Here is a 9,566-nt window from a genome sequence, read left to right as displayed (position 1 = left end):
TGGAGGAGAACATGGCTACCCACTCCAATACTTTTGCCAGGAAAATCCCATGGACAGAGGAGCCTCGTGGGTTATTGTCAGACACGACTGAAGTGACTAAGCACATATAATTTATAAATATAAATTCTGTATAAATACAAAAATATATTCCATAATAATACATTATGATATTATATATATATATTCCAGTTCCATGTTTATGGGACTAAAAATGTAATAACCATGAATAAATAAAACAAAGTGAGATACTTCTAGTAGCACATAAAACTTGAAACTGGTTGTCCATCTTTGTAAAACTATACAGCAATACAAAAATTGAGTATTTTTAAATCTCTTTAACTTTGTATGGAATTGAGAAATTCATTTTTGTCATCTTGCTATGCACTACAGAATTTTTTAGTTAGTTGGGTTGCCCAAACTGCTGAAATAAAATGGGCAGAGAAAGCAGTCAAGGTTAGTCACAGATGGGGAATAACAGATTTTTCATTCTGAAGTTGAATACAAATGGGGGAAGGTAAAAGTGATTAGAGGGGCTTCTCAGGTGGCACTAGTGGTAAAGAACCTGCCTGCCTATGCAGGAGACAAAAGATACCAGTCCGAACCCTGGGTCAGGAAGATCCTCTGGAGGAGGGCATGGCAACCCACTCTGGTATTCTTGCCCAGAAAATCCCCATGGACAGAGGAGCTCAGCTGGCTACAGTCCACAGGGTTGCACAGAGTCGGACACATCTGAAGTGACTAAGCACACAAAAGTGATTAGGGACAAATTAGCTGTGCCTAATAGACTTCTCGGAGAAGGCAATGGCAACCCACTCCAGTACTCTTGCCTGGAAAATCCCATGGACGGAGGGGCCTGGTGGGCTGCAGTCCATGGGGTCGCTAGGAGTTGGACACGACTGAGTGACTTCACTTCCACTTTTCACTTTCATGCATTGGAGAAGGAAATGGCAACCCACTCCAGTGTTCTTGCCTGGAGAATCCCAGGCACGGGGAAGCCTGGTGGGCTGCTATCTATGGGGTCGCAGAGTAAGACACGACTGAAGTGACTTAGCAGCAGCAGCAGTAGACTTCTACTACCACTAATATAATAAGAGAATGATAATGTGTCATTTTTGAGAGTTGTCATATTTCTTGTGTGGATTATTTATGATATAAGAAGAAACTAAAATACTAGAAAATACAATAATGTTATTTCATACTTTAAAACAACTAAGATTTACTGTCATGAAATTAAATTTGTTCCTCATTTTTCAAGGTGTTAGAACAGTGTCAATCCCCTTTAATGAGTGCTATGTCATCATTAGCAATTCGATATTTTCAAAAAACTTGTCTATTTAGTAACATTACTTAATTTTTTTTTCATGCTTCTTTATTTGAATGATTTTTATTTTCCTATTCAGAGGAGTGCAGAATTTCTTGACCAAACCAGCTAAACATTTTTAAAAATTTTGCAACTTATGCTAACTGTACATTTGTTTTCATATATTATCTAACTGTAAGAAATCTTAAAAAAAAGTTTGCATTTTCATTCAGTTCTTCAGTTACCATGAACTCTTATGGATAATTAAATTTTTTCTGATGGTACAATTATACAGCTACTTTTAAACAGATTTAATGACTTGTTGAAATCTTTGAATTTATCACATTATGTTAATTTTTCTTGGAAAATCTCCCTATATCCTTCAATTGTATTTAATATTTGTTCTATTAATGCATTATAAATTCTTTTATCTGTGACATCTGACTATGAATAAAGGAAATACTTGTTTCCATTCTCTTTCATTTTCATTATCAACCTAGCTTCATGTACTATGACACAAACTATATTTTGGATCCTAACCCTAGGAAATCAAAGTTTATCCTTCCTTTTTAGAAATGGTGACCCCTAAACTTTATCCTTTTACACAATATGTTTTTATTTTTTCATGTTCCAAATATGATGGGTTTATTTTATTTTATTCTGATGCAAAACCAAAGATTCCACTATTGTACAGAGGCAAACATATTACAAGGTCATAAAAAAGTGGTATATGACATGTAGGATGTGATGGACAACGGGAGGGTTGGGTCAACTTCTTTCTAACATGACACTACATTATTGCTGAGGAAGACATTTAAAATAGCACTGCAGAACTGAACTGAAATGCAGCAGGAAGATGACAACTTCTAGATATTCCTTCAAGTACCTCCCTTAGGATGGACTTGTTAGGTAGGCCTCAGTGTGGAGAGGATTACAATTCTTCAGAATAATAAAAAGTTCACACTATTGAAATTTCACAGAAGAATTTTAAGGTCAAATACAGTGGGTTCATTTCTATTCATCTCTAGGGACAAAGCTGATGCTTTACTCAAAACCTAGTTCAAACCCCAGCCCAAACTTGTGGCCTCCTGCATTGAAGTTCTTTCCATCAGTTAGAGCTGACAGGGTGAGTTCACTCTGGGTCAAAGTGTCTGAGTATAACCTAATCCAGTCAGACTGGTATTATTTACTTTATCAGATAAAGAAGTTCTATATCCAGGTTGTACTTAGCACGGATGCCGAAATGGCTGTCATCACTGCTGGTTGTCCACATTAGGTTTATTGGTGTTTCAATCATCTTGTTCATCTTTTGGTAGATGGACCCTCCAAATTCAGTGCCATTGTTGATGTGAGTGTGCAGCTGGAAGTCTGCGGCCACGTAACCCAGGGGAAAATTAATCTGTGACAGTCTGGATTTGGCTGTGTCAAAATTCATCCGATAGCCTGCAAACCAACTTTCAAAGGCCAGCATAGCCCAACCATAGATGGTTGGTCTAGAAAAATCTATATCAATGTTACTGTCAAGACTGAAACAATCCTGTTCATATGAGGCCTTTAATTTCCCACTCTTCTTTTCTTTTCTTGATACCGCTTTTAAAAATGGTATCAAGAGTCAGTTTCAACCCTTCAGCCAACTTATTCTCCAAAGAGATTTCTCTTGCAAGAGTACTGTCTGTGTACCACTTTTGGGTGAGGGTCAGTCCTCAGTTACAGATTTTGTATTTGACCTCTAGGTTGCCCTCCCTATATTGTTATAAGCATGACCAGAAGTAGAAAATTCCACTCCACTACATAACTTGGTTCTCAGATCTATTTGACCATGCCAAACCCCTATCCTTTGTTGAAGACATCCTTGGCAGCCTTTCCTAGGTCACAGTAAGTCAGTGTTACACATATCTCCAATCACAGGGCCAAGTGATACCTACCCAGGTGGCTCAGGGTTAAAGAATCTGCCTGCCAGTGCAGGAGACACAGTTTCAGTCCCTAAGTCAGGAAAATCCCCTGGTGAAGGAAATGGCAAACCACTCCAGTATTTTTGTCTGGGAAACCTCATGGATGGACAGAGGAACCTTGAGGGTTATGGTCCATGGGATCACAAAAGAGTCAGACATGACTTAGTGACAAAACAACAACTATTGTTAAAGAACATAATTTAGCTGTTCACTCTCACAAAGACAAAGACAACATATACTTTCCAAAGAATTAAAATGAAAAGAGAGACCTCAGCTTCCTTTGCTGGCCCTAGTCCTCCTTGCTGATACCTGGATAAATAGCTTGATATTTTTGAACATTAACTTATCTCACACATAACATGGGCATATCTTTTTTGTTTTACCTTGGTAAATAAGTAGGCTAGCTTGAGCTATTTTTCCCTCCTTTCTTGTCAAATTTGAGCAGTTTTAAACATTGCTAAATTTCACAAGAGTAAAATAATTTTCAAGAATGATGTGGATCAAATCAACAAAGGAAGGTGCAAAGAAGGGGCAGGGCAACCACTAAAATAAAACAGTCCAGAAATAACGAGTTATATATCAGGTGTGGCCCAGAAAAGCACACATTGTGGTGGCTAACTGTGGCTTTTGACACATTATCGCTTACCTCTTTGTGTGTGGCTTTGTTTTGTTTTGATAAATAAAATACAGATAATAAAACCTGCCTCTGAATGTGGGTATAAGAATTAAATAAAATCATGGAGGTGACGCATTTGGCACAGTACCTAGCAAATAACTATTTGTATTTCTACATACTAGCCTTCATTCATTTGAGACTTAATGACAAGATGGCATGAAACAAAGAAAACCTCAGTTGCAGTATAACCCAAAAGTGATCTTTCTGTTTCAGAATATTTTAGTAAAGTTTCCCACCATATTTGAGAGACTTCATTTATACAAAATTCAAGCAGCTCATCTAAGAAACAGCTCAAACCTTGTGAAAAATGCATCTTTCTGGAAGAAACTGAAGATGATGAATGTAAAACTGTCTACATGTGCAAATCTAGATGTGCAAATCTAGATGTGCAGTTTTCTGATGCAGCTGTAGAATTAATCTAATAAGATAACATTATAAATCACTGCAAATGTATACTGTGTAGTTTCTAAAACTTAAATTGACATTCTTGTCTGAGTTGTGAAAATTATGTAATATGGCTTAAGCTGTGTCAAGTAAACACTTCTGGTGGAGTAGGGAAAAGAAAGATGTAAACCAAATCTATCTGATTAGTGATTTAAATAAAGGTATAAGATTTAATTTGAATCTCATTGATCCCAACTCTAGGCAATTTTGGATTAGCTGTGAGTGGAGATGCATAAGGCAAACAATTCAAATAATTTAGGAACTGATGTAGCAAATGATGTTATGTCAGTCAAAGAATCTATAGCCTCTTACTCTATGAAAAGAGACTGGCTACTCACTAGAAGTCATAAACTAACTTAAGTGGTATTCAAGAGATATATCCATAGGTAATGACAAAACAGATTTATCATTTGGATGACCAAGTCATAGACAGTATAGTAGAAAGAAGATAGCTTAGTTAGCTTATGAAGTAAAAATGAAAAGAAAAGGGAAAGAAAAGACCAAAGAACTCATAGATACATCATCTGAACAAAACTTTCTGGCAGTACCCTGGCTGGCTGAACTCATTGGCATGGGATCCAACCCAAATTCAATTTGAATCTTTACACAGCCACTTATTAACCATGCTATCTATAGTAAGTCACTTAATGTCTCTGAATCTCTAGTTTTGTCATCAATAAGAATAATAACACTTCATCTGCATTGTTTTAAAAAGGACTACAGATAAAATATGCAAAGCATATTAACAAAACAGTAAGTACTTCATAAATGGTAGCTATTCTTATAAACTGATAATATGATGATTACCCCTTGCTACAAATTGCCCAATTTTGAGAGCCCTTAAAATTATTTTCTCTTGGGAGGCTGCCCTTTATGTTTAACTGGATTGCACTTACATATAAATGAATGAAAATAGAAAATAAATTTGAATTTCTAGAACCTTGTATTTCTACCGCTAATGCCAACCTCAACTCTGGCTGATACTTAGAAAAGACAAGAAGCTTATGCAGAAAACATCACCTTTATTCTAATCAAGCTTGGTCAAGAATGGAGAAACCAAACCTCATTAGTTATCTTCTACAAAATTAAATGAAAATACTTATACATGGCAAGCTTGTAATTATATAATGTGCTAAGTCACTTCAGCCATTTCCAACTCTTTGAGACCCAGTGGACTGTAGCCTGCCAGGTAGCTCTATCCATGGGATTCACCAGAGAAGAATACTGGAGTGAGTTGCCATTTCTTTCTCCAGTTACAAAACAAGGTCATAGTATTTGTTAGTCCTGAAATTACAGTAACTCAAAATTGCATCCCAGTATTCTGCAGCAGTCTGTTCATTAGTCTTACTTCCCCGAATAGTTTCTAGATTCCTCAGAGCAGGCATATTCATTTCACTTCACCTGAAGCACAAGGTGAACTACCTATTGCACAATGACATATTCTTTCCCAACTGCCCTTATTCCAAAGGCATTAACCACAGAGTTCAGAGAGGAAAACAGCTCATGGCCACAACCCCAATTTTTCTATCCAGTCCTCATTTCTTTTCTCCTCTCGCAAGAAAGATTTATACTCAGCATTTCCAAAGCTCTCAAAGGATACCCATCTCCACATCTGAAGGCGAACCTACTTGATGGATATCCATGGAATGATTCTGGCACACACAATGGCAGGATATTATATCCTAAAGCTAAGTACTGATCCAGTTTTGGGACACCAGTTCTGGTGCAGGTTGAGCTTCTGTTGCCCAGCCCAATCTCCTTTTTACTAATTTTTCCACTGCTCTGGGGTGAAAATCAGGCTTACATATCTTTTCTTACTATCTCTGTGACACCTGTTGCCAATCTAATAAAATGACTTGTTGGACAAGATAAAATACAAGCATTCCTCCCAAGAGTAAATGAAAATTTTCAGGGATGATGAAATCTAAATGGTTACATAAAAAAGAAACCATTACTTGACCACAAGGGAGAATATCTGCATAGTCAGACTCCTATTCACATGTACGAACCAGAATACTTGGCTTTCTAGTCTTAAAATATCTATTCACTGATTTATCACTGATTTTTAGGAGGAAAGTTTATATTTCTTTTGAATTTCAGGGATAATCTGTAACATTTCTTAATAATCTACATTAAAACTTTTGACCTTCAGTAACACAAAGAAAAACTTGTTAAAAATAAAAGGATTCTTTTTTAACTCATGCCTTTCTCAGGAATAACTGTTCAATCCTTGCTTTATATTTGCATAATTAAAGATCACAGTTTTGCAATTTTTTCATTAAAAAGAGAAACCTCAAAGGTAAATTCATGTCACAACCTCTTTAATACAGAAAACTGCCCAAAGCTTTGAAATTACTGTCTCCCATAAACATTTTAGGAATTTTTTTTAAAGTAATATTTTTTAAGAGTCTTCATGAAAATATGATACTCATTACAAGCATTGAAGAGAGGTAAATAAAAGAAAAAAAAATTTCCATGCTAATCTAAATAGGAGGTTTGCCTCCACAAAAAGAAGTCTGAGAGAGATTTGATTTAAGCTAGAACAAAAATAAGGCTTCCAAGGAAAGAATGTGCATGTGTACTCAGTCACTTCAGTCATGTCTGACTCTTCATGACTCTATGGACTATAGACCACAGGCTCCTCTGTCCATGGGTTTCTCCAGGCAAGAATACTGGATTGGGTTGCCATGCCCTCCTCTAGGGGTACTTCTCCACACAGGGATTGAACCCACATCTCCTGTGGCTCCTACATTGCAGGCAGATTCTTTACTGCTGAGCCACCAGGAAGCCCAAGAAAAGAATATCTATCAGAGGGAAAAAAGTGGTTTTTCTGGGAATCGAAAAAGCAGAAATAGATAAAATTGATTGTGATCCTTATGAATATAGTGTATAGCAAAGTAATATTAATCTATTCACAGAACTCAGCATGATGTGCTTTTCCAATTTGGCATAATGATTTTCAGTCCTAAATCTTTCCTGCTCTAACTACTGAAGCTACTATAACATTTAAACAAGTGTAAGAATATGTGAGAAATATCGTAAGAAGAAAGAAAGAAGAAATCTCCCTTGAAATGTGCACTAAAAGCTGATTTTTCAAACTACAGCAGTCAGGTTCTGGGAAGAAATACATGATACACTTAAATGGGGATATTTGAATACAGTATAAAAAAATGAACTATTTACAAGTTGTGAGTAGATACACCAAAAAGTATAATGCTGTATGTACCGTGCAGCTGGTACTGTCTAGAGGCCTAAAGGAGCAGAGAATAACAGACTCATCACAACCTGGAAACAAAATGTCTGTGTGAAGAGAGCCACCTTGAAGAGCAGTGATTTTTCTTTTGAGGAAGATTCATGCTGTGATCACCCAGAAGAAGAGAGATCTTTTATCTCCTTCCTTGATGGTCACTGACAATGACCAACCAGAAGTCAGAAGACAAGCGAGCACATTGAGCTGCTCCGTATCAACAGATTCCCAAGCTACAGGAGTACATGAGAAACAACCACGCATGTTCACACACTCCACTTGCTTGGTTTTGAGCCATTCAAGACATGGTTTGAAAGAGGAAGAGGGCCATAGAATTGTGGGGTGGTCTACTTAGTACATATACTTTCTTATATACAATTCACACAAACATGTAGAGTTTCTCTATTATAATTTTAAAAACAGAATTAGAATATCTGAGAGTATCATTGGCTCAGAGTGTAACTAACTCAGAGGTAACCACAAAAGAGGCAAAATAAATTTTAATTTTCATGTGTTACAATTTCTCCAGTGATACTTTGAAACAGCTCTGTCAAACACTACTATCTTTCACCCATGGTTAGATCACTTATAATTCAAATTCTATATTAACATCTGTCAAAAGAATCAAGCTAGGGACCCCTAGACTATGATGGGAGAACACTACAGAATGTGTCCTTGCTATTATTGCTGCACACTATCATACCCATGCATAGACCTCACAGATAACCCCAAAGAGAGTAAACATGTATCACACTATTTTGAGGAGAAAACACTCCAAATAATCCATCCTAAAAAGGAATCTTAAAAAAGAAATGTGTTCTTTTTATACATCACATGTTCTAGTTATATTTATTTGATTTTTATGTGTGTGCCAATTTATTATAGATAAATGTAATGATTAGAGATGTCCAGCAGATCACATTGTTATAGTCTCTCTCTTTTCTTCCCTTCTCTTCATTCTATCTGTCTTTATCTCTCTCTCTCTTTATATATATATATATATATATAAATATAACATATAAATATAGAATGAACATATATAGAGAATGAACATATATATAGAGGGAGAATGAAGAGAAGGGAAGAAAAGAGAGAGACTATAACAATGTGATCTGCTGGACATCTCTAATCATTAGGACCATCCATGGGTCAGCTCCACGGAACAAAGATGCAAAACATGATTAGCTAAAACTAGGTAGTTTGTATCTCCTTCACATTAAGCCTACACTGGTATGGCAGCCTGCTTCACAGGGTCATAAGAAACCAGGTACGGATATGGAGCTCCATCCATGCTGCAAGGATCCAATTTTTTTCTATGTTGCCCAAGAACGTTGTACCACCACATCTTTATCATAGCCAGAAAGGAGGGGAATATAGAAAGGAAAAGACACATCTGTTCCTTTCAAAGGCATAAATGTGCAATTGCCCATATCTCCTCACTGTCTCATCCTTTTGTCCAAAACTTATTCATAGGGCCACATCTTTTGGAAACAGGCAAGAAAATATAGTCTTTTGGGGGATGGCCACAAATTCAACTACAGAAGAAAGCATGGATATTGAGGAAAAGGGGCCAAAGTCATTTGGAGTGACTTACCAGGCATTTTCCATGAAAATCGGTTCCTTTGTATAGGAAAGGAATGTCACAGGGATTCATTCTCATTTTTACCTAAATATACGCTACAAGAATTATTGACCAAGCACCAAAATATTCAGTGCTCACTGTATACTCACATAAATTGCTCTTAAACGTCATATAGATGAAAGATAAATTACTACAAACCAGAGAAGGAAATCATAAAGAAAAGTCATTAGCACTGGCAGGACAAGCTAGGGTAGAAAAAAGGAAGCTAGAAAGAAGCAAAGAGTGGGGAGCGGTGACAGTACAATGAACAACAAATCTAATCAAGCACTGGAGATATGGAAACGTAAGCATACCTTGATTTTAAT

The 9,566-nt window shown here is 36.5% G+C and overlaps 1 pseudogene; it reads right to left on the bottom strand.

Moving 5' to 3' along the window:
* Positions 1-2,344: 2,344 nt before the first annotated feature.
* LOC122444305 lies at positions 2,345-8,964 on the bottom strand (annotated as a pseudogene).
* Between the last annotated feature and the right edge of the window lie 602 nt (positions 8,965-9,566).

This window comes from Cervus canadensis, chromosome 6, assembly GCF_019320065.1.
Source record: "Cervus canadensis isolate Bull #8, Minnesota chromosome 6, ASM1932006v1, whole genome shotgun sequence".
NCBI lineage: Eukaryota > Metazoa > Chordata > Mammalia > Artiodactyla > Cervidae > Cervus > Cervus canadensis.
Note: the sequence above shows the minus strand (reverse complement) of the source record. Positions and strands in the feature narration are given on the sequence as shown.